Source organism: Nannospalax galili, unplaced genomic scaffold (genome assembly GCF_000622305.1).
Source record: "Nannospalax galili isolate Female #2095 unplaced genomic scaffold, S.galili_v1.0 scaffold215, whole genome shotgun sequence".
Classification (NCBI taxonomy): Eukaryota; Metazoa; Chordata; class Mammalia; order Rodentia; family Spalacidae; genus Nannospalax; species Nannospalax galili.
The window spans coordinates 3,097,329-3,123,377 of NW_008338533.1; the positions used below are offsets into that span (position 1 = coordinate 3,097,329).

A 26,049-nucleotide genomic window follows, 5' to 3' on the forward strand; every position below is an offset into this window, starting at 1 on the left:
GGGTGCGCGGCCGGGAGGCCATTTCGCCGCTGCGCCCCTGGCGGAACCCGGCCGCCTGCGCCGTCGCCGTCGCCGCTGCGCGAGCCGGACCTAGGGGAACACCGGAGGGGACATCGAGGCAGCGGTTGGCAGCCGGGTGCGGAGCCCGCGCCCCGGGCTCCCGGGTAAGGCTGCGTGCGGGGACCCGGGGAGGCGGGACTCGCCGCCCGCGGTCGCGGTGCCGGTGGATGACGCTTGCTGGGAGCGGCGCTCGCCTGGGGCCCGGGACCCGGGGCGCAGCGGAGCCGGGAGGAGACTGCGGCCCGGCCGAGCACCGCGCAGCCTCGGGCGGGCGGCGTGACGCGGCGAGATTAACTTTGCGTGGCTAATGCGAGCACCACCGCGGACACCACCGGCCGCTCAGCCCGGCTGGTCCTCGCCGCCTCCGGACCCTAACCCGACCCTCCGCTCCGGTAACATGCGCTGGGGGGCGCGGGTCGGCGGGAGGGGTCGGGTCCCGCAGGGGAGGGAGGGGTGCGAGTCTCGGTCCCCGCTGGGTCCCCACCAATCGGGCTCCACCCGGGCGCCCGGACCGGAGCCCAGCCTGCCGCCGGGTTCTTGTGAAATGGAGTTTGGCATCCTGGGCGCAGAACCCAGTGGAAGTTTCCATGAGGGGAAGTCGGAGGACACCCGGGTTCGGGGAAGCGGGGCAGGGCGAGGGAGGGCGGTTTAAATGGACCCTGGGTCTCCAGTGTCGCTGCGCTGCTGCTGCCCGGAACTCCAGGGTTTGGAAAGGAGAATTCTCCCGAACGTAGGCTCCGCTGTGGCCGGTGCCTGGCGACGCGGCGTGTCCCTCCTCTTCGGCTCGGATCGCTCCTCTGACCGCTTCCCTTGACGCAGCATCTTCCCGCGGTCGCAGGGTTGTTGGTAGTTCCAGGGCCACCGGCTGCGCCCCCGGGGTCGGGGAAGGCTCCTTGGGGAGTTTTTATTGCTAGTGGATTTCGTCCTCCGCAGCGGCAGTTGTCATCTTGCAGGAGGATTTCCCGTCACCACTGTGGAATTATCCGAGCTAATTCTTAAGCCTTCTGATTTGTTTTGAAGGAGAAGGGGGGCGGGGTGTGCGTATGAGGGTTGTTTTTGTTTCTAGTGAGAGGCTCAAGGTGTAATATACCTCGTTGGGGGAACTTTAGAAATGGTCCTAAAGTGAATCCAAGAAAGAAAAGAGTCCTTGGACAGCCAAGTTCCCTTGCCCCATCTGCCCTTTCCGCGCACATGGAGATTTTGCGGGGATCCTAAGGGTATGTCTAATCAGAAAATACAGTGGAATAAATTCTTCCTCTCAGCATGTAGGTGGGCTTAGGCACCGGTGAGACTCAGTTTAAAGACCTGTTGTGAAATTGAAGTGAGGCATTCCTCTTCCACGCACATTAATAGCAGAACCCAGCGATTCTGTTAATGATAAAAGCACCAGGTGAATCGCACTAAGTCGTCTCAGCAGCGTCTGGGCATTTGGCATTTTTTGTGCTCGGTTTGGCGAGCTTCTTCATAGGGTAAGAAAACGCTCCAGCACCGTGTTGCAGAGATAAAATGATCTTTTTAGAAGAAGGGTTCCATGATTCACTCCAAACCCTGGTGACTGAGCTGCTCCCTAATCCACTTCAGCTAGTTAATTCTCATTCTGAAAAAGTCACGCGCTGGGAACCATTAATGAGAACGCGGTCTGAGGGGCAAATATTCTGAGCTGTGGGTGACTTGGGGTGTTTTCATGCCATGAAGCTGTGCTTCCGTTGACCCTACCAGAAATTCAGTAGTAAGCGATTTGCTTGGGGTGTTTTCTGGGAAGAGATTGGTGGACAGCAGTTTGTCTGCCCGTGTCAAGCACAGGGCTAGAATCCTAGTTTTAAATGAATTCCAAAGGTTTATTGTGTATTTAGAACGGAAACGTCTGCTTTATTTTTACACGTGAAAGTAAACGATACTAGACATCACTCCAAATTGTTGTAGGTTTTGTTTTTTTTTTCATATGAAGCAATTCTTCTCACCATTGCAATGCAGAAGCTAAATTTCACTGATGTGGGGATATTATTATATAAAGTAACCAGCCCTGAAAAAGGACTAAGTATCCCATCTGTCTGCTCCCGCTTCTTTGTGGTGAAATCTATAATCAAAAGTGAATTTCCTTTTGCCCCAGCATCATTGGGAAAAGGTGATTTGTTTCAACCTCTTCACGAACTTGGAAAGCGGAGGCTCCCTCTCCTCCCTCTGAGTTGTAGTTGCTGGAAGCCTGCTTGGAGTCACAGGTGAGCTGGCAGGTTTCTTTTTTTAGCAAGCCCATCTTTGTGATGGAAATCAGAGTAGAGGTGAGTGGTTTCTTTAGCTCCTCCAACTCACTCTAGTGTAGATTACATGCCAGCTTCTTAGAAAGCCCTTCTCTGACCATGTGAGCAAAGATAGCCATTGTGATAGTTAGTTTTTGTCAACTTGACACAAACTTGAGTCACCTGGGAAGAGGGAACCTCACTTGAGGAATTGTTCCTATCAGATTGGCCAGTGATCCTGTCTGTGAGGCACTTTCTTAATTGCTAATGTAGGCTGGGAGAGGGGCAGCCCACTGGGGGTGGTGCCATCCCTGGGCAGGTGGGCCTGGCCTGCATAAGAAAGGTGGCTCGGGGGCTGGAGAGATGGCTCAGCAGTTAAGAGCACTGACCACTTTTGCAGAGGACTCGGGTTGGATTCCCAGCACCCACATGGCGTCTGACATGGTAACTCCAGTTCCAGGGGAGCCAACGCCGTCTTCTGATCTCCATAGGCACTGCAATCTCAATTTTCTTTTGCTCCAAAACTTGGCAGTTTCCTCTTGAAACTCTCCAATATGGAGTCAGGCAGACAGTAATGTGGACTCTTCCTTTGTCTTGTTTTCCCAGCATCTGGAAGAGCACTCAGCACACAGGAGGCGCTGAGAAAATCTTTTTTGAACATATTAATGGTTTTGTTCCAGAAAATGCCTGGCAGAGCGCACCAGCCCAGTGCCAGTCAGGCCGAAATCTGAAGTGGGGTGTGAGGGGTGTGTGCACTCACTGTGGGTTAGGGTCAGTCTCTGCACTTCTCCCTTGCTCCCTGTTGCTCTCTTTCTGACAGCTGGCCTGCCTTTCTATGAAGGGACAATATAGAGCTGTTTCTCCGGGTTCCTTCAGGGGTCTCTGTCTTGGCTGTGTTGGAATCCTCAACAGCGAGTTCATCTTACATGTTCCCCTGATTCCTGAAGACATTGGCCTTCAGGTCCTGAGTATCAGCAGGATCTTTATTTATTCCAGAGGCATTGTCAGGACCAAGAGTGAAATTCCAGACACTGGACAGCAAGGACTTTTCACACTCAAGTCTTGGCAGTGCCTCTGGCCTTGGCAGCCCTGAGGGGACCAAAGGCTGACAGTGGCAGAATTTAGGCTGCAAAAGTGGTAGTTGGAGAGGAGGAGATAGGACAGGCAGGATTCAACACCAAGTAGAGAAGTCCTCGTGACAGATTGTGAAATAGCCTGGTAGTTACCCTGTGTGGAAGTCAACCAGCCTCTGCTCTTTCTCCATTTTTGAACTTTCATAAACATATTCTGATCTGGATGACTGTGAGAAATGTTCTATTATCTGTGTTTTCAAGTGACCAGAGTGTGGTGGCTAAAGGGTTATCTTCAAATTATTATTCATGGCAACCCTCGCCAATTGAAAATACAAGGAAATTGCAATTGATAATCATGGTAATTTATTTTTGTTTGTAGAGAATCAGCTTTGAGAAACGTGTCTGTGTAGATGCATAATAAAAATCCAACAAAATTGGCCTGGAGAGATGGCTCAGCAGTTAGGAGCACTTGGTGTTCTTGCAGAGGACCTGAGTTCAGTTCCTAGCACCGATGTCAGACTCACAACCATTTGTAACTCCAGCTCCAGGGGATCGGATGTCCTCTTCTGTTCTCCGAGGGAGCACTGCACTCATGTGCACAGACAGCACACACACACACACACACACACACACACACACACACACTGTTTAAAAAATAATATTAAGTAAATCCTTAACAAAAATTCTGCAAAAAAGTAATACTAATAGTGTTAAAAGTGGGAAGAAAAGACCAACATTTAAGGGAAGAAAACTGCACCAAAACCTGAAATGTTTACTGTTGTAGCTTATTTAATTTAGTTCCAAGCATTGGAGTAACCACATTAACCAAAAAAAAAAAAAAAAAAAAAAAAAGGCAGGGAGGATCTGAAGGCTGCTTTCAGAAGTACGGGACAGATGTCATATGTGGCCACATGGGTGCTCACCATGGTACCCGACAACTAGTACAAGTTCCTGTGAAATACCATGGACAGTGCTTCAGTGATTCCATAGAAAATGAAGCGGGGGCTGGAGAGGTGGCTCAGTGGTTAAGAGCACTGGCTGCTCTTGCAGAGGACCTAGGTTCAATTCCCAGCACCCACATGGAGGCTAACAACCATCCGTAACTCCAGTTCCAGGGGATCTGATACCTTCTTCTGATCTCCGAGGGCACTGCATGACATGAGTGCACTTACATACATGCAGGCACTACACTCAGACACATAAAATAAAAGTAACAAATAAAATTGAGAAAAAGGAAAACGAAGCAGAGTTCTTTATGTGGTCATACCTTTGACCAACTCTCAAGAAGGGAATAATGCAGACGTCACAGTGAAGAGAAGCGCCCAAGGTGAGCTGGTCCCTGGGGCTGAGCTGCTGTGGTCCAGTGGGACAGACCCCATCATGGGGTTCACCGCTCAACACAGCTCAGAAAACCAGTGGAATGAATAATATGTCAGCTGAACTTCCTTAGAAATCCAGTGTGCCAGGCAGGCTTTTGACTACAGCGACCAGAGGGGACGAGGCAGCAGGGTGTCGAAGTGAGCCCGAGCAGGGCCCCCAGTACGTTGTGCTCTAGTGGTACAGCTCTGTCCTGCGGGGCTGTTTCCTTCTCTGCCCCACCTCTGAATTGTGATGAGAACCTGTGTGTGGGATTGCCCATCCCTGATACCCTGCGCCTGGGAAAGACCTTGGCACGAGGGCGCAGGTGAAACTCTGTCAGAGGAGGATGGGTGGGGAGAGGGTGGTGGTTATTTTTCCCCTCTGTGTTAGTATGAGTGCCACTGTCTAGCCTGCTTTTGCCCAAAATGGATGACTACGGCCTAGATCAGATCAGGAGACAAACCATGCCAACTGTTTTTGCTACAAGGTCCTGTGGGTGTGTCAAAGTTGGTTGGGTAACGCGTGGTAAGCTAACCCCTTGCTTGTTTAGAGACTTTCTTGTTTTTACTTGCTTCCTCATCCAGTCTGCAGGTATCTGTGTGCCTGCCATGTACCTGGCCCTGCTTTAAAGGTTAGGTTGTAACCAGCAACAGGTGGAACATGTGCATAGATTAAGTCCAAGGATGCTTCGGTGCCCATCACTGATGAAATGGGTGTCTGTGAAGTTTCTCCTACAGCCCATGTCTTACGAATCCCACTGGGATTCACCTGCTGAAGCCAAGTGCTGAGGATGTGAAGGTGTAGACCAGAGAGTCTGATGGAGCATGTCATTCTCCACTTTAAGCTCGTGAACTTTCTGGTCCATTATGGAGCTTTAGTTCCATATACAAACTCCCAAGTCGCATCGGGATTCCAGCCATCGGAGAGCACTGACTGGCACTAGTGCTAATGTTCTTTTGTCTCTATTGCCCTAATTGCATGGGATGTTGGAGACATTCTTCTGGCAGCTCTTCTTGGTTAGGACTATTTCACTGAGTAAAAACTGAGTTCTGTGGTGAGCTACACTGCCTTCCAAATCGCAAGCTAGAGGGGCCTGGATTAGAAGCCAGAAGGCTTAACTGCTGAGGCAAGCTTCCCGTAGCCTTTCCACTAGGACAGTCACACATTGCTCCAAAACACTCCTTGGAATGTGTCCACTGGCTGTAGATGTTCATGACACATTGAATTTGCACAGTATATGTATCTACTTTACAAAACACAGAATAACCACATTTGAGGCTTTGGCCAGAAAATAGAACCTTGAACTGCCTGCTGGGCAGTGCTTGCCAAAAATTAAATGATATTTCTGTAGATGTGTTTGAAGGATAGAAAACCAAAACACAAATTCGTGGTCCAGCTGCGGTTAGGAAGAAGTTTCTGGCTTAGACATGTGAATTCCATCTTGTCCAGCTCCTCTGAATATGAATCTTCTTCTTTTGATTTTTCTGAATCTACTTTATGAACAGTTGCTCACGTTATTCCATATTACACACATGTATAATATGTAGATTTATATACTCCTAGTGGGCTGCAGGTGGGGTGCGTACAGCATGGAGGAAAGGGCCAGCTCTGCTGGTTGGGTTTTGTCAGCTTGACACAGACCAGAGATCTAGGAAGACGGACCCACAACTGAGAAACCTTCTCCATCGATTGGCCTGTGGGTTTGTCTGTGGGGCATTTTCTTGACTGCTGGTTGATGTAGGAGGGCCCAGCCCACCGTGGGCAGTGCCATCCCTGGGTAGGTGGGCCTGGGCTGTATAAGAAAAGTAGCTTGATCGACCCGGGGGAGCCAGCTAGTGAGCAGTGTTCTTCCATGGCCTCTGCTTCAGTCCCTGCCTCCAGGCGCCTTCCCCAGCTTCACTCTGTGAATTGAAAGCCAAATAACCCTTTCCTCCCCAAATTGGTTTGGTCAATATTTTATCACAGCAACAGAAACTGGGACATTGATCTAAACTAAGGTATTCACTCAAGTTCCCAGTACCAGATGAGGGTTTCAGAGAGCCACTGCTGTCCTCTGCAATGAAGAATTTAAGGAGCAATGGAGATATGACTCGTGGGAGACTGGGTGACTCAAGCCAGAACCAGCGTGCAGGTGGGCAGCTGGTCTGTCTGCCTCAGGAGCACCTTGCTTGGAGGCCCAGACGTGTCTGAGGAGAGTTGAGACGCTGGTCCTTGTGGCAGGGATTCAGGAACCCACTGATTACTCTAGTCCCTGTGACAACATGTGTCTTGGCCTTCAGGATGGTTCAGACACTGGCCTCTCTCATCCCTTTGTTTCTGTCAGACTGTTTTCCCAGGGTTCAGCAACAGGTGCCCAGAAAACAATGATTGGTGATGACAACTGTGCCATTCCTGGGCTTGGTCATCTTCGCATTTCTCTCGTGTACATCAGTGTCTCACCAACTTGCATGTCCCAGCATGCAGAATTTGCCTGTGAGACAATCGTGTGTCACATTCTTCCGCAGGTGGTGAAGGCACTGCTTGCCTCTGGCTTTGAGATCCTGGTGAGAAATGTCCCCCTCGCTGATGTCCCGGGCACAGAGCTTGCCATGGTATTCAGTCCCTTCTCTTATCTTGAATGTTTTGGCAGATCCTGTCTTTTACTATTTATTTGATTCATTTATCAATCATGTCTGGGAAATCCTGAGTGTAACAACTTAATGCAGAAATCTCAGACTGTATTTTATTTTGGTGTGTTATGAGTGTCCAAGAGTGAGAGCCCGCATAGCCAAACTCATCTGTCCATACATACATGCATACACACATATGTATATACATACATTGGCCGGACATGGGGGTAGATGCCAAAACACCAGGACAAACATTTAAAAATCTTTGCTAAGGAGCTATGCAGAGCCTCCTGGGATGATCTGCAGGAGATGGCAGTGCCGCGAAGTGTGTGTCAATATCAGACACTGGTAACATTTGGGGCCAGATAAATCTTCATGGTGGAGGACTGTCCCGTACACTGCAGATTTATCAGCGTCACTGGATTTTGCCCACTAATGCCAGTGGTACTATGTGTGACAGAATGTTTCTGGAGCTTATGTGCTGGGAGGCACAATTGCCCAGTAAAGACCACTGGTCCAGGGATGAGGCGCCAGGGCAGTGCAGTGCAGTGTGGGGAACTGTATCCTAGCTTCATCCCGAGCTCCTCCTCCTGTGAGATGTAAAGACCCAGTGAAGTGATGTGAGGCTTGTCCTAGTCCTAAGTATTAGCTGCTCATAGCGGTGGGAGTATTAATACTGCACAGGCAATTGCAGTATTGATAAGGTCTGTGATACACTCAGCAGCATGTGCAGTGGGGTGTGCAGCTGAGGATGGAGAGGGTCTCCGCAGGAAGAACAGAAACTAACAGCACAGAAAGTGGGATACAAAAAACAGTCGGGGACCCGCAAGGAGCCCTGTGCATGCGTGAAGGATGGTAAGGGAGGCTGGTCGGGTAGGTAGGCCCCAAATGCTGAAGTCTTTCCTGGCCAAGGTAGGAAGGTAGTTGGCTGGATAGCTGAAGAGCCCGGAATATGCCCCAAAGCAGATGCTGTACTTTGTGATGGGTAAGAGTCTGGGGCTGGAGGGCCCATCTAGAGATTCTCAGAATAATCGACTCATTTTATTTTATTTTGAATTTTTGCGATTTTCATACAATATAGTTTGATGGTGTCTAGATCCACTCCTCTATCTGTACCTCCCCACTGCCCCCACCCAATTTAATATGTATTTTATTTTATTCAGTACATTGAAAACATTAACATGGGAAGCATGAGAGTGTTAGTGACATGTTCTAATTTTAATATCTTTTAAACAACATAAACATATTAATAAGGAGCAGACATCCAGAGCTGACCCTTGCTATGTTAACAAAGGTGTTGAAGCCATTTTTCTGAAATAATTGTACGAATTGTAGATGGTTCAAATGGTGAATTACATAATAGTTTTACTAAAAGAAAATCTAATTTTCCTACTATTTATTGTAGTATTACTTACTAAAATTGGTCACTTTCTGTAGTTAAAGAGGATATTTGCTTATTTTCTTCCTGATTATAAATATTTTTATCACAAATTCAGTCAGGCTTATCAAAATATCTTCTGTAAAGGACCGTGAATGGCATTGAATAATAAACACAAGACAAGGGAAAAGAAAAGGGAGCTCTTCCCTTCTAAATTGTGTGTATATGTATATGTATATATGTGCATGCATTTAACCTTTTTGATGCCAGATGTGATGGTGCACACCTTTAATCCTAGCACTCGGGAGGCAGAAGCAGGCAGATCTCTGACTTCGAAGCCAGCCTGGTCTACATACCGAGTTCCACGCTAGCTGTGGCTATAGAGAGACCCTGTCTCAAAAAAACAAACAGAAATTATCAGTGATAACATAACACATGGTGTAACTAAGGTGGGTAAGACTTTATTATCCTGGGTTCAGCTCTCTTCTTGCAAGTCTGTTTCTGAAAAATGTTAGGAATATTTTTGAAAGTTAAACTCTCCAGCATGTAGAAGCTAATCTTGGTAGTGTCAGTCAGGCACAGAAGCAGCTAGCTCTTGGTCTTTCCGTTTAGAGGAGCGAGTCTGTCAGTTCCCTTTTTCTGGATGGGGTATCTGGGGCTCAAGGAACCCCACAGGGTAGGTTCCAGTGATGTCCTGTCACAGAACAAGGGTTCGGGGTTGGGGGCAGGGGAAACCACCTCTTACTGGCCTAGTAGTAAAACGATGGGATTTGGTGCTCGTTTGTCCTGGATCTGTCACGAGAGGGACACCGAGGAGAGAGAGACCAGGGGCTGCAGCACGTGTGGGGAGCTTGGCCACCTCCTAGTCTCGACCAAGTTACTTCCCTGCTTTGAGAACTTTCTCAGGGGCTGAGGGAAGAAAGTTTCCTAAATTTGACCCTCCAAATCATTTAGGCCTAAAATCATTGCTAGAAAGGGGAAGACCAGGGTACTGCACTGTGAGGCTGTGTAGCGGGTGAGTGTGGCAGAGCTGTCCCTGTGTCCTGGGGGACCTGGGGCATCCAAAACCTTAGATAAACATCTGCAGATGCTCAAATCTCCTATGAGAGTTGGCTCAGCTGTTAAGAGTGCTTGCTGCTCTTGCAGAGGACCCCTGTTCAGTCCCTAGCACATAGGACAGGAGGCTATAACACCAACTCCAGGGGACTGGACACCCTTTTCTGGCCTCTGCAGATACCTGCATACATGTAGTACATACACATACAGATACAAACATACACTTATACATAAAATAAAAATAAATCTTTAAAAGAGATGGTAAAGTAAGGCTTGGCATGTAGCTCAGTGGTAGATAAAGCATGTGCTTGTCATGTATGAAGATTGTCATTCAGTCTTCAGCACCCAAAAAACCCCCAAAACAAAAAACAGCAGCTTATGTATACTTTCATGAGCTCAGTGGTAGAACAGTGCCTAGCATGCTTGAGGCCCTGGGTTTGGTCCCCAACCTGCAGATAACTAACAGGGTATACAGAATCAAGATTGGAATTCCTTGGAGTTGTGTCCTGACATGTGTCACCTCCCCCATGGTGGTCCTCACCCTCTGTCTACACTCCGTGTTTAGGTCACTTACTATGTATGTTCCCTCACTGTCCTGCACCCAGAGCTCCTTCGTCGCTGTGTTTCTTTGCTAGATTTAAAGTTCCAAGAGGGCAGGACCTTGTGTTAAGCAAGTTGAGGACTGTCTTACAGCACGCCCAGCAGGTGCCGAGTAAGCCCGATGATTTGGACAACCACACGTGGGCTGTTTTCATATAATTAGGATGAATCTAATTTTAAAATGAACACCCCAGCGTCCTCAGATGACCCAGCATATACACTTACAAGGCCTGCTGGCTTGCATTATGAATAAGGGAATAGGCTGGCCTGCAGAAAAGCTTGGCTGTTCTTCTCTCTTTACAAAAAAGAGCGATCCACTCCCATCAGACCTGAGATAGAAGGCCTCTCTATTCACAGGGTTGGAGAGAATTCAGGCCCCAAACTGGAAATTCTCCACAAAGATGACACAGGGCAAACTGCCCTGATGGTGCCTATGTAAACAGGTGGCAAGCCATGGACCAGGTTCTCCACTTTTGTGACATCGAGGACTTTCTTAAGTGATGAGTTCAAGTTTCTGCTGTGAGATCAGTGTCAAGCAGCCATATGCATCCACCTACCTGATTAAGGAGCACCCGACCACAGTGGGTACGGCAGCTTCTCCAGCTCCTGGCTTTATTGTGGCCTTTTTCTCCATAATATGTTTAGTTGCTTAAAATTCCCACTGCAAGGACTAGATGAGCGACTGGGCGCTGCCCCAAGGGCCTTACAGTTCATCCCTTCTCATTGTTTCTCAGTATTGTAAATAACGTTTTTTTTTTTTTTTTTTCTGTTCTGCGGTTTTAACTCCCGCTGGCCATTCACTGAATCCTCTTGGATCTGTGCAACTGTGGCAGGCCTTGCTCCTCACCCGCCCGCCCCCCACCCCGCTACACTCAGGCCTTTTTCCCCCCTGATTTGAGCCACGTCCTGTTACTTATTAGCATTCTTGTAGTGATTTGACTGGAGGGGATGTGGTGACTAATGGGGATTATGCCTGTGTTCCCTGCTCATTTGATCCCTGCCTTCCTTGAGCAAAAGATATGTTTTTGCTTATTCTCTCCATTGGGGGGGGGATGGAATGTGCCCCAAGTTGTGTTTCTGAAAGTCTGGAAGAAATGGGACCAGAGGACCCTGCAGCTCCACGGATGTGGTCAGGGGCTTCCTAAGAGTGGGGATCAGTGAATGGTCTCTCCCCTGTGGCGGGGAGATGCTCCATGCCCAGAACTCCTTCAAGATTGCCTGAGGAGAGACTTCAGGTATAAACTATCACCTGCAGGAAAGCAGGAGCCATGAGCCAGGGAGGGACAGCAGTCCTTGGGGTTGAGAAACCACTGACCACTGCGGGTTCTGGAAAACTCTTGGATGGGCAAGGGGGCCGGTCTGCATCACCTCAAGGTGATTAATGCCGGTTCCTGACATCTCAGGACTGCCACTTGGACAGGAGAGCATAAGCCTTACTCTAGGCATAGGACAGCAGCCGTTGGCAGTCAGGGGACAAGGTGGTAGGTACCAGTGCAGCCAGGACACTGCAGTGGGGACCCCGCTCAGCCTCTTCATTGATTCCTCACCATGCAAGGCGTCCTAGACCCCCAATCCACACAGACTAGCTGGCTACCTCTGGGCTTTGGCTTGGTTCTCAAGGGTACAGCTATCTTTGCTGGAACGGTAGAGGTGATCACACCAGCAACTGGCTTCAGTTCACTGTAAATGAAGCCAACAGCTTCATCCTCTGGGCAAAGTTTGTCAGCCATTATGGGGCAGAGGATCATTTGATAAGAAAGCAATGCTGTTCATCATAGGGTGCTTAGCAGCACCCCAGCATCCCCTCTGTGTATGCTGTTAGCACCCAGTTATGCTAAGACACAGCAAAGTATCCCCTGGTGCCTAACCTTCCCTGGTTGGAAACCTTTCTTAAGCCTTAGCTCCACACTGAACTTCCCCCTCTCCTAAGCTTCTCACTAAGTTGTAGCGGCTGGTTTGTCAGATCCTCAGAGTGACCAGGACAGTTCAAGGTCTGGGAAGCCAGAAGACCATTTCCCACAGTTGATTCTTATGGACCACCTGCCTCATCTGCCCATAGCACCCTGACCACCCTCTCCCCTCACCCCCTTCTCTGACTTCTTTCTCCCCATCTGCCCTGTGGAGAGAGGCAATTTGGAGAATGTCATTTTCCATGTCTGCCTCCCTTTTTTAAGGCCCCCACTCAGTTCAATAACACAAACACTGAGATGGCAAATGAGCAGATCTCTTCTAAGGAGGATCAAGAGTTAGCACTGCAGCCATCCATCCACATGTTCTTTCACTCTCAAGTGTGCCAGCTTCATGCCCGGGTTCAGATAGGTTCAGTGGTGAGCCCCATGCGTCCCATCCTCCAGATACTTCCACACAATAAAGACGTCTCAGTGGACCCCTCAAACTAAGCATGTTTTTATTTATCAGCACACATATCTCCCAAATTCTGGAAACTGAAACTCTAGAAACTGAGCATTGTCTACGGCATTGCTGAAGCTACAGGCTCAGCATTTCCTCGGTTGAGAACTCTAAACTATATAGCTCAGAATTATGAAATCATGCTTTGAATTACAGGCCTGCTGCCTGTCACATGCAGGCATGGTTTGAGTGTGGTCCACCTTGACAAGTGAGTTTCACGGTTTAGCAAGTTCCTGAAGTAAAGTGATCTGAGTGTCTCACCCTCTGCTTGGCTTTATGTGACCTGCTGCTGTCTTGCCTGGTCCACCAGTCACCCACAGCTCAGGGCAACTGGCTTCTAGGCCATCAGAGGCAGGCAGCACTGGCCCCACTTTCCTGGTTGGGGGGTAGGTTATATTGGAAGGAAATTGGGTAGAATCTACAGAGGAGAGGATTAGGAAGTAGTGTCCACGGAGCTTGGTGGAAGGCTGCTGCCTTCTCTATGTCTGCTGTGTGCCCGGGGGAAATGCTTAAGTGCTTGCAGGTTTAGGGCCTTTTGCTTCCAGCTGTAAAGCAATGCTGTGACCTGTGCAGTGACATTTGTGCCTCTGGGTCTCCTGAACCCACTTCTCCCCTCGCTCCTCAGATCCTGTCCACACACCAACTGGTCCTGTGCTACCCACCCTGGTTAGAAGTGCAGACTTGGGGCGTCAGCTCAGAACTGCCCAGGCAGGGGCTCCATGTACAGGTGGGAATTTAAGGACTTTTAAGTTTCTCCTACTTAAAGGACAGAAAAGTAAAAACTATATATGCCAGGGTTGCGGGACAGCCTACTGTATGCAGACTGTTCCCGTTTAGGTCCTGGCAACTCGTGAGTGGCCCTGAGTCAATACTGTGAGTCACAACGGATAGAAATTTAAGTTAAAAAAAAAACTAGAATGGAAAATTTTGAATTGTATCATGTTTTTTAACATTTATTCCATTAAAAAATTAAGAGGACACAAAGCTGGGTGGGTCAAGAACAGGGAAGTAGATCTGGGAGCAGTTGGAGGGTATGATCAAATGACACTGTATGAAATTCCCAACTCATAAAAACAAAGAAAAATAATTTCAAACTGTGAACATACACACACATTCAGATACATATATATACACACATATATATACATATGCATGTATGCACACATGTACACATAGTCCTCAGAATGTATATATGTCTCAAGTCAATATAATTCCAACAAACTGTGATTTACCTTACAGAAAAAAAAGTCCCCAAAGTCATAAAACCGACTTCATTAAGACCCAGTGTTTCTTTTCCTTTAAAAATTTTTTTATCTTATTTTTATTAATTTTTAATATTTTTAATGTGTCTGAGTGTATTGCCTCCATGTATGTAATGCATCCGTGTTGTGCAGTGTCTGAGGAGGACAGAAGAGGGAGTTGAATCTCTTGGAACTGAAGTTAGGAGTTATAGATGATTGTTAGCCGCCATGAGGGTGCAGGGATTCGAACCCAGGTCTACAACAGCCAGTGCCATCTCTCCAGCCCAAAGACCGGTGTTTCTCTTTAAATACACTGGCCTGTGTTACACCTGAGATAAAGAGATTGTAGTCCCCAGTTCTAGTTCCTTAATGGGATGTCTAAATAGGAAATTAATGTGTGAAAACCGCCTCTTCTGCAGAGCTGTAACAATAAAAATGCAAATTACCCCTCAGTTTTTAGAAAACAGTCCTCTGTCATAGAATATTTCAGAATCTCAAGAAGGTAATTTTAAAGCATCACCGTCTTCCAGGGAGCAACGTCACAGGCTGATGAAAGCGCGGTGCGCGAATCGAATCCGAAGTCTCCGGGGAGGGGCGGGGGGCGGCCCCTGCAATGGCTTCGGCAGCAAAATATTACAAACTTGCAAGAATGAGTTGAGAGTTTTACCATTTACATTTCGTCGGTGCTTATTTAGCAGATTTTAAAAAGTCATAGAATGAAGGGGGAAAAAAGCTGTTAAAAGTTTTAGTGAGTTAAAAGTCAAGCTGGGCCTGGTGGTGCCTGGCTTATGCCCAGCGCTCGGGAGGCAGATATAGACAGAGCGCTCTGAGGTGGAGGCCAGCCTGGTCTACATAGCAAGTTCCAGGCCAGCTGGGGTACAAGGAGACCCTGTCTCAGAAAGACCAAAAAATAAATTAAATTGAAACATGTTGTTCAAATTTTACAACTTAAATGAGTGCGGAAGACGTTCAGATAGGCCTTCCCCCCTTCTCTGGGGGTCGGGGGCTCTGGGAGAAGGCAGGAAGGAGGGCTGCCCTCTTGAAGTCCTGGGCCAGGCAGGGCCAGCCTGGGGCACTGGGAGCCAGATTCTACCACGTGTGGAAGGACCTGTTGGGGGGGGGTGAGGCCCAGGCGCTTGGCACAGAAGGGTGCTAATGCCAGGCGCAGATACGGTTCCCGGGAAGCGCCGTCAAGCTCACGGGCAGGATCTGTGCCAGCCACAAGGTGCCTCTCAAAGGCCTTTGCCCAGGAGGGCGGAGATGCCTCCTCTCTCTTCTCCTGCTCTCTCTTCTGCTCTCTCTTTCCGCTGGGCTGGCCGCAGCCGGGGACCTTCATGGAGTGACACTGCACACAGGGAGTTCTTTAGAAAGGTACGAGAGAGCTTAAGTGACGTTTACCTCATAGGACTTTTGAAATGCTTCTGAGCATCACGAATGCCTTCTTCTCTCTCCTGGAGTCAGAATGTCCACTTAGGGAATCTTGGCTTTTGTTTGTTGGTTTGTTTGTTTTTTAGAACACTGATGGTGTTGAATTCTTTAAGGATGCTATGTTTGGAAGATGTTTTGGAAAAAAATATGGTAGGGCATAAAAAATATACTAAGTAGTGAAAGTGAACTAGTGTCCCCTTTCGTTCATGTGTTTTAAAGTATGTGGCTTTACCCACTTTTAGGAAAATTACCCTGTAGTAAATTACATATATAATTTGAATCACATTTATAAATCGAATTTATGAAATTTGTAAAATTCTTTTTTTTTCCTTTTGTGTCTTTGAAATAGTGTCAGCATGTAACCCTGGTTGGCCCAGACCACACCATGTAGACCAGTCTGGTCTTGAAATTGAAGCAATCCTCCTGCCTCTGCCTCCAGTGTGCTAGAATTACAGGTGTGAGCCACCATGTCCAGCCCCAAAATGTAAAATTTTAACACATGTTGTATATGTTACATAAATATACTTTGTAAATCAAGATGAGAAAGGGAATTGGCAATATTATAAATTATAGCACCTGCCATATTTTGCATTTATTTATTTATAATACAAGAAATACAATCCTTTAACATTGTGTTTGAGTTTTTCATAAATAAAACATTAATTGGAATAATATCAGCTTATAACTATTTGCATTTGTCAAAGAATCTTTAGCCTTTTTTTTGGCTTATTTGAAAGAAAACAAACATCCTGGCTTCCTGTGTGAGGCCTTGTCTTCTCTTGCTCGCTGGTTACAGTTGGATACCCTGGGCTGTTACCCTCAGGACTAGTGAAAACATGACCAACTTCCAGGTCTGTGCCAAATGGAAAGCCGTGTTTTCAGAACAGTGGCTGTGGGAAACCACATGTGAGTGAGGTGGTGTCTTTTGTGATTTATCATAGTTGTGATGTTCTTTTAATTAAAAAGTGCAGTTCACTGGAGGAAGTCATTCCTCTTTCTGCGGTAAACTGTATGGACTTCACATGCTTTTCACGTCAGTCAGAAGGGCAAGTGTTTCAACATATGCCCATCCAATACAAGTCTATGCACTCAAGCCAATGCTACCCACCTGTAAATGCCTGAACATGGCTCTGAACCTGTAGTCCCACAATGTTCAGACTTGTGCCTGCAATCCCGTGGGTCACGGCATGTGGAAGGAGTGATCTGTGGTAGTCTTCTGATCCACCAACAAGATACACTCCTTGCTCAAAGAATTAAGTATTTGATCGGTGTGACTTTTTTAAATTTGTTTTATTCTCTCTTTCCTCACATAAGAAACCTGAATAAAAACAAGGGCCAGTAAACCTACAAATTGGTAATTTCAAGTCTAAAACAACAAACAGTCATGTTCCCACACCAGGTGGTTTAGTTGTTGTTGGGGGTGATATACTTGATATATAAATGATAGACATATTGAAATGTTTCATAACACTACGGCTCTGGGCTTACTCATGCAGAGTTCTGTGATTGATTAGTGATGTCTGCTATGAATGGAGCATGAAGGTGGTGGCTCCTGAGCGCCTTCTGCTTTTTTACCCTGTGCCCATACCTAAGAAAGACTAAAAGGCCAGGATATCGTTCCCTGAGAATGCCTTTGGCTCCGTGCTCTGTGGTGTTGGAAGGGCAGTCTCCTTGCTCTGGAGATTTTTCTGCGTTTTGTGACAAAGCACACATTGGACTTCTTATATTTCTTTTGAATTTCTGAGGCCTGAGCCTACCATAAACGTATCATTAATAAAACTTTAAAAATTGAAATGTCAAAATAGCTGGAACTCTTAAGAACATTCTAGGTTATAAAAAGTAAAGGGAAAATACTTTATTATAGTTTAAAATGCTTAAGTTGTATCTGTTTACGTCGTTCTCCCGTGGGCTTCAAGGATGCTGTTTTTCAGTTAGCATTGTCTCGGAAAGCTTTCCTCAGGACCCTTCAGTGTCACTTCAGGACAGAAAGTGGGATGCACTTGACAGGAGGAGGCAGGGAATGGAGGCAGGGAATGGTAGCTCCCGCAGGGCCTACCAAGCTAGGAAGAGGAAAATTCACAGAGCTGTAACAACAGTGTGAAATGCCAACACGAGGTCGGTCGGCAGAGCCTCTGCTCCTTATCTCACCGAAAAGAACCGGGTCTTCTGTCAGTCAGTTTGATTGGCCTCCCTTGGAATCTGCCAGTGAAAGGGACTAGTGTTTCTTCCACTGTTGCCCAAGTGTCTGTCAAATCTGGAAGCTCACGGTTGTTTGCATTACAGAAAGTGACTATAAGGTCCTCAGGAATTAAGAATGTGAAGAAAGAAATCTTTTGTACAGTTGAGTTTTGGCATTCTTTCCATACAGAGATGAATCACCTTCTTTAACACGTCCAGGACTTTGCCAAGCCTGGCAGAGAGAGAGAGAGAGAGAGAGAGAGAGAGAGAGAGAGAGAGAGAGAGAGAAAAAATACAAGAGAGAGAGAGAGAGAGAGAGGACAATTGGCTTTGTGTGAAGGCCCCATGCAGAGGGAACCTGCTCTTGAAGAGCCAGAGGTTTGCAGCAGGTGGTGAAGTGCGGCCAGATGTGTTTATTTATGTGGGGGCATCAAACACTAGATTCCCCCAGACGGTTCAAGACGGTCACCATGATATCAGTACAGCGTAGCAAGTAAAGCATGGGCCCTGTGGCAGAACGGAATGTAAATACGGGCATCTCCAGCCCATACAGCCCCGGGGAAGGTTAGCTCCCTGAGTTCCAGTTTCTAGCTCTACTGTAGGGCTTCTTAACTCTCACGCATTTTTATGGATTTTTGCTCAAAGTCAGTGCACATAGGCATGGGTCTCATTATGGCACTCTGCCTTTTTCTTCTCATTCCTCTGCCCTCCGACTGTGCTCACCATCCCGTGCTCCCCTCTTCTGGTCCCTCCCTCTTCCCAAATAGTCTCCTTGTGCTTGTGTGCCTGCCGTGTATCCAGTTACTCAGTTACCGCTCATTCCCACCTCCCATAAGATCTGATCTTTTCCTCTCATGGTTCCCTTTCTGATTTTATCACACACCACTACACACACACACGCACATGCACACACGCACATGCACATACACAAATATATACACATGTACACACATATACACACATATACACACACAGATCTAGGTTCTACATATGAGAGAGAACAGTGGTAGTTGTCTTTCCAAGTCTGGCTTATTTGGCTTAACATGATCTCCAGTTACACCCATTTTCTGTAGGAATGTTTTTAACATGGGACAATGGAGAGTGGGCTAGCCCAGGAAAGAAGAGCAACTGTTCTCAGCACTCTACCAGTGGTCTGAATGTTCCGAGAGTGTGGCTGGTCTCTAGGTCATTCCTCTCAAGGAGGAGAAAGGATCAAGACCAGGAAGAATGCAGAGAAACTTGAGAAGAATGGCCACAGCTCCTCTCTTCATGAGGATGTTTTAGCTTTTGCCTTGTGAGCAAAAGGAGCTTCCTGTTGGATGGATGGAGATATGCAGACTGACAGTAGGAAATTTCACAAGTTAAACAACCACAGACAAGGAACATTCCCATGGATCCAATAGGCTAGAGGTGAGGCTCTAACAAGGACCACCAGCTTTCTGCCTCCTTCTGTCTTGTGGATGTTGTGAGGTCACCAGGCAGGCATACTTATCAAAGGCCCCATGGTCACAGAGCTAGAAGGGAGAGCCAAACTGCCAGGTACAGAGACTGGATTGAGAGATCTTGAGGGACAGGAGCTGTGGGTCCAAATCAAGAAGACCTGGAGGAGGATTCAAGCCCCACATTGTGCTAGATGCAGATGGGGGTACAAGCTCTAAGAGGCTTCTATTAATCTGTTTAGTTTGAGTTGATAAAAGCTTGTGGGTACCCGGATGCCTGCTGTGGCTTTAAATTCCATTAAAACAATGATTCCCAAAGGTGAGCTGCATGGCAGGTGCCTTGGGAGCTTGTCGGACACACATTGCCAGGCCGGTCCTCAAGGCTTCTGATTCAGTAACTCTGGGGTAGAGCTGGACAACTTGTACCTCAGCAGGCTCCCAAGTGGTGTGACTCGCCTGCAGATGACAGCTTTAGAAACGACTGCCCTGGAAGAGCAAGCTTGCTCAAACCTAGGTGGCTGTTCTTTGTGACCCACAGGATCCTGTGGCTGCCCTGGGTCCCACTCTTTCAGTCAGGACAAAATCCAACATGCTGAACAAGGAAACTAAGTGATACTCAGGGTCACAGAGGAAAGAAGACTTGAAATAAAGATAAAGACCTCAGAGACACACACAGGCTGCCTCAGACACTTGAGAGATCGTCAGTTGAAAATCCACGTTAGGTGTGTCTCTATTGGTTCAACCTGGCTTTGATGGGCAGTTCTGTCCTCCTTTACATACTTAACAAACTCTTCCACGGCGCTTGCTAAGTAAGGCCAGGCAGTGTTCCAAACACTTTGCCTATGTTAGCCCATTTAATCTTCACAGCAACCTTAGGAAGCCACTGTAGAAAAGGTGAACAGCTTTCCAGAGACACAGAACTCGTCTGCATTGGAGGTGGGATTTGAGTCTAGGCAGTTCATCGAAGTTCAGTTCCTAAGCCCTGCACAACCCTGCTCCCCCACTCTGGGCTCCTCTCTGATAACTGAAAGAGTTCTTAATAATGTCCCCAGTATGGCTACCATTCAATCTCTTCCTCTTTAAAGCATGGACATTCCTGTTCTCAGAACTGTTCTGCAGAGTCCGAGAGCTAGTATGTGTTTATCTGGTATCTTCTGTTTAGATTTCTGTGGTGTGCAAGTCAGCAGGCGGTAAAGTTAGTGTCACTGATTTAGGACCCAAGGTAATAGTTCTTGGTGATGGGGTCCAAAGATGTGCCAGGACTTCAGCCTGTGGCTAAAAGGGGCCCAAGTTGTGGATGGCACCCGCACCTTCAGAGAGAAGCTGGGTTAAAACTCTCCCAATGTGTGAGGTATGCGTTGTGTAAGTCGGAAGCACTGCTCTTCAATAGACCCCTCAGTGCCTTCTGCTCACTCAAAGCTCCCTGCAGATTTGAAGAGATAAACAGCTTCTCACGACGAAGGAGGCACATGAGGAAGTCCCCTCAAATGTCCTCTGTTCTTTATTGAGATCCTCCTTTTCCCTGGCTCACACACCTGTCCAGTGTGTTTCTCTTCAGCACTCCCACTAAGAAAGGAGATGAATTCACTTTGAAGATGAGGTTGGCCACTTTGCCTGAACAGGTGTGTTGTTTATAAGCATCAGCCCTAAAACATGACTCAGAACATTGGAAAATGAAGGGGTGGAGTCATGCAAAGGGGATTGACAAGATTCATCTAAAGGAGTAACATTCACAAAGCCAAGAATGAGACCTCAAAAAAGACCATCCCCACCATAGAGCATCTGGGCCAAAGATTAATGCCTGGACCTGTCTTAACCTGGGTGCTTGTGTTGAAAGACACCATATTCAAGAAGTTAAGGTAACTGTGTTTTAAGGGTACTCTTACAGATTTTTAAAGTGTCAGGAACTCTTTCAAAGAAGATAGCATGACACAGTCATTAAATACTGATGTAATGTTTGGCAGTGGTGCTAACCAGCAGCTTGAGGTCTCCTTCTGGACCCCTGAGAGGCACCCTGTCCACCAGGAGAGTCTACATTTAAATTAACACACTTCCAAGCAGTTTCTAATCACTGGAAGTTTCCCAAGTATCCTATTTCATTTTTTAAATTCACTTTATAGTGCAGTAGCATCATTGCCTGTGTCTTGAAAATTAGTGTCAGTGGGTTGTGAAGAGATTGTTGTCAACTTAGAAATGAGCTGGGATGAAGAGAGCTTGCCCTCCTCCTGATTCTTTACATAGTAAAAAAGTTGTGTGGGAGTCTTGATCTTGTTACCACTGTTGAGGTTTCAGATTCTCTCCCCCAACTGACCCTCATCCCCCAACTGACCCTCATCCCCCAAATGCCCCTCATCCCCCAAATGCCCCTCATCCCCCAAATGCCCCTCATCCCCCAAATGCCCCTCATCCCCCAACTGACCCTCAACCACCAACTGAGCCACATCCCCAAAATGCCCCTCTGCCCCTCATCCCCCAAATGCCCCTCATCCCCCAAATGCCCCTCATCCCCCAAATGCCCCTCATCCCCCAAATGCCCCTCATCCCCCAAATGCCCCTCATCCCCCAAATGCCCCTGGCTGCAGGAACCTGGCTGAACTATGCTCTTTGTCAGTACCAAAGCCCAAGAGACCCAGTGAATGAGCTGCCGGTCTGCCTAGGGAGCCTGGGGAGCGGTTCTCCTCTGCAGTGACGCAGCCAGGGTCTCGATGTGGGATGTAGGTGCACTTGGCCTTGCCCATGCTCAGGAGGACCAGCCTGGAGCTTCCCAGACCCCCATCACTGTCTGCCTTTCGATGCTACTTCAGAAAACTTCAAGAAAGCTTTGCACTGGCTGACTGCAGTTCCAGGGGAGGAATCCTGGCAGGAGCCGAGGCAGGGTCCTCTCTCTCCAGCAGGCCTCATGGTCAAGGGACTTAACCACTACCGCCCTCAGTGCTGAGCCAACACAAGCAGCTTGAAATAGATTTCAAGTGGACCAGATGATTGCTACTTATGACCACAAGACATCACTGTATCGCTGTGTAGCTGTCTGTCCTATGTCCTTCCCAACCTGGGATCCCAGCTGACCTGACTCCCTGAATGCGGGGTGAAGGGACAGTGGAATTCAAAAGGGATTCGGCCTGGTAATCTTCTTAGGAAAACCATCTTCTCACAGTCTTCTACTGACATGGGGCCTTTGTTTCAGAATTGTGGCAGGAGATAAGGAAGTAGCTCAGAAGTAGACCACTTGCCTAGTATGTGGGAGGCCCTGGGTTCCATCCCTAGCTCTACAAAACATAACAGAACCGTGGTGGGTTTCCCCTGATTTGTTGAACTGTGCTCTTTGTTGATTTGAATGGAAATGCATTCAAACAAAGGCATACGTTGTGCAGTTTGTGAGCCCCTCACTTCTTTTAATAATCATTTCTCCTCTTATTCTTAAGATGTCAAAGGAATAAAACCTTTATTATTAAACATTTTTCAACAATTCAGAAAATGTTGAAATCAAAAGGCCCCACCGCAGTGACACCCTGTTGCCTTTTGTAGACTTCTTTGGGAAAAATGATATATTTTGTTTTGGGCAACATATTCTTACAACCAGTGCCATTCTAGAAGGTCAGAATAGAAAGAGACAGAGTGACTGTTTAGTCAAAGACCCTCAATTCCTAAGAGCAAAGCTTGTCCCCAGAGAGGGGTTGGAAATTGCCTGAGGTTCCGGTCGAAATGCGTTGGTGACTCGGTGTCGGAGACCCTGTCTGGGTGTCGCTCTGTGATAAGTTTTCAAGTGTTGGCTACTCATTGTTAATAGAAAGTCATCCGTTGCCTGGCCAGGCAGCCTTGAGATGCTGAGGTCTTGCCTTATTTACAGAAAAATGACCGGACTACCTATGGTTTTGTAGACTGCTTTTTTTCACCTGACATCTGATGAACTTTACACTTTTTTACAGTCATTGAACAGTGTTGCTTAAATTCTTTTTCATGGTTGCATAGCAACCACCTATCTGTTGTATCTAAACGTCACTCTAACAGTCATTTGAGAAGGTGTCCATTTTTTAACTCTGTGGTGCCTTCTTGAACTTAGTCAATATAAATCCTTGCATGTTTCACGTGCTTTATGAAAACTCCTGCATATACATGTCATAGCTGTTTTATAAATAGAAAATTCTTAGAAGGCCACAGAGTCTTTAGAACCCAAGGTGACTTCATTTTACTAGAGTCAATGTCCTGTAGTTAAATAAAATCAGACCACTTTAGAAGATGAATCTACAAAAGCCTGACTTGGTCAAAGATGGCTTAATTGTTTACCTTAATTAGCTGCATTCAGCTTTATTAGCTACCTGGAAGAAGTATATGACCAGCACATGGCCAGGTACAGCACCTTTTTACAGTGCTAATAAGCAGATAGTAGTAACCCCAATAAAACATCAGCCACCGTCTACTGAGGATCACACAGCTATGTGCCAAACTCCTTTGACACAATACACAGAACCGCCTCAGCAGCTCAGCGAGATCTGTGTCCATCCACTTCAGGAAGAACTGTGCTCAGAGACGTTTAGTGATTTGCCTGATGCAGCACAGTGATGGCCAAATTGCACACTTGAACCCAGGCCCGCCACTTTGTGACCAACATTTCCAAACAGATCCTGATGGATCTTTCTGCTATTGAGTTCCTTTGTAGAAGTGCCCCTTAACCACTGGGAGATCATGGAAGCATTTGAGAATCAGGCCCACTGCCTAAAAGGTGGTATATATAAAAACACACGCAGAGTTCAGAACTAGGCCATTAGCTTAAGGCCCCCTTACTGAAGTAGTCTCTTTTAGGCCTGTCCAGTTTTTCAGTCCTCTGGAATCTTCTGCTAAAATACACTTTAGATGAATCAGAGGAACACTTTATCACTTCAACTGTGATGTCATATTGACAGTGACCTACCAAAAAATAAAAACCAAGGTTCCAGGAAGCACTCGTTACAGACTTTCCTGCACCTAGTTTCTCTGTGGCCAGTCAGTGCTAGATGAAACCTCTGAAAAGATTTGCACCTAACCCTTCATCATACCTGTCGAATAACTCCTGAGACACGCTCTCCCCAGCAAGCATTTAATCCTCGAGACAATCACTAGTTAGTAGGAATGGAAGCAAAGCTTTTGTGTTCTCTCTCCTTAAATTAGGGTAGGCTAAAGGGAAGAAAGCCTGCTGTTTAACCGTTGGTGTGTACTGGATGCTACAAAGGTGGGGTGGGATTGGAGGTAAAATCACGGCCATTACAAAGCTAACGTTGGTTTAAAAGTATGTGCTGCCAAGGCTCCCATCGACGGCTCACACAGCTGAACAAGTTATTTCAGTCCAGGCGGTCGCCTCTGACCCTGACCTGTTTCCTGGTGTCGGCTGTGTGACCGGGGCGGGACGATTCATTCTCCTACTTCTGCAGATGTTTGTAAAGTACATCTCAGATCCAGAATACTCATTTTACTCTGTTTCTGTCCCACTGCTAAGATAATACAGTTCACCAATACATTCTAAAATGCCATTAAGAAAATGTGACTTTACATAAGGGCATGATGGTACAAGCCTGTGATCCCAGCCTTCGGAAACTGAGGCAGGAGGATCATGTGTTTAAGGCTAGCCTGGGCAAGGCAGAAAGACCTTATTTCAAAAGGCAAACCTAAGTACTAAATAAAATCTGCTTGATGAACCTAGAATAATAGTCTTCCAAAGGAAGTGAGAGGAAGAAATGGGTCAGTGGGCCGGATGTTAGGCAAACCTGGGCTATGTGGTTTGAAGTGGATTCTTGGAATTAAATGGTCACAATGTAAGTGCTTGATTCACCAAAATGCCTTATGAAGCAAGTGTGTTGTGGTGCCTCTAGTCTATAAATAAACATGTTTTCAACCAAAAATATTTGCATGACAAGTACTTTAATGCGAGCTAAGTATGTTGATTTTATTCCTTTTAGAATGTTTTTGATATGTGAGACCTTTAAAAATTTATTTATTTTTATTTTATGTGTATAAATGTATTGCCTGCATGTATGTGAGTGCATCCGTGTTGTGCAATACCGCGGGGATCAGAAGAAGGCGTCGGATTCCCCTGGAACTGGAGTTAAGGATGGTTCGTAGCCCCCATGTGGGTGCTGGGAATCGAATCCAGGTCCTCTGCAAGAGCAGTCAGTGCTCTTAACCACTGAGAAGAGTCAAAGGCCATCATACAGAAACCCCAACACTTTCCTGAGTCCTGCCTTTCCTGTGGTGTGACTGATGGCCTTTGAGTAGTATCATTTCCTCAGGCCGAGGGGGCCTTGAGCAGCTCAGTCTAGTGTCTGGGTGCAACCAGGTGCTTGCTGCAGGGACGCTTAGCCCTTCATTTATTTATGAGAGGCTTAAGGAGGAGACTGCAACTAACAGCTAAATTATTAGCAGCTATGGAATCAAATAGAACCCTACTGAGCAGTCTCAAAGGTCTTAATTTTTTTTTTAAATTTTATATGTTTGAGTCTTTTGCCTGCGTGTATCTAAGTGCAACCATGCATGCAATCCCCTGGAACAGGAGTTAAGGACGGTTGTCAGCTGCCATGTGAGTGCTTGGAACCAATCCTGGGTCCTCTGGAATTACAGCCAGTGCTCTTAACCACTGAGCCTTCTCTCCAGCCCCTCTCAAAGGGTTTTAGATCTGTGGCATGGGAGGGGGTGGTGTTGCAGATGGGAGAAGAAAGCCCTGTCACCCCTCTACAGTGTTCAAGGCAAGTATTCGGAATGTAAACTAGGACTACACATCAGCCTCCGGCAACAGTTTCAGAGGTAGCCAATCGGCTGCTCCGCACTGGACAGGAAGTGGTCCCAAGGTGACCTCTTGGGCAGGCACTGTCAGCCCGCAGGACACTCTCATTCAGCCCAAGGACTTCTGTTTCCCTTTTTTTGTTGTTTGTGACAGGATCTCCCTCTGTAGGCAGACTGCCCTGGAACTTACTAAGAGACCTACATTGGTCCTGAGCTTGCAGCAATCTACCTG

At 47.0% G+C, this 26,049-nt stretch overlaps 1 protein-coding gene across 4 annotated transcripts in view; it reads left to right on the forward strand.

Moving 5' to 3' along the window:
- The window catches only part of Thrb (thyroid hormone receptor beta), a 394,994-nt gene that overhangs the window by 2,343 nt on the left and 366,602 nt on the right, over positions 1–26,049 (forward strand). The window contains exon 1 of one of the 4 annotated variants that reach the window (XM_017798150.2): positions 308–452. The exons of the other annotated variants lie outside the window; for them this stretch is intronic. The gene's annotated coding sequence lies outside the window, so the exon portion shown is untranslated. Of the gene's footprint in view, positions 1–307; positions 453–26,049 lie in introns of those variants that run through there. 4 annotated transcript variants of the gene reach the window in all.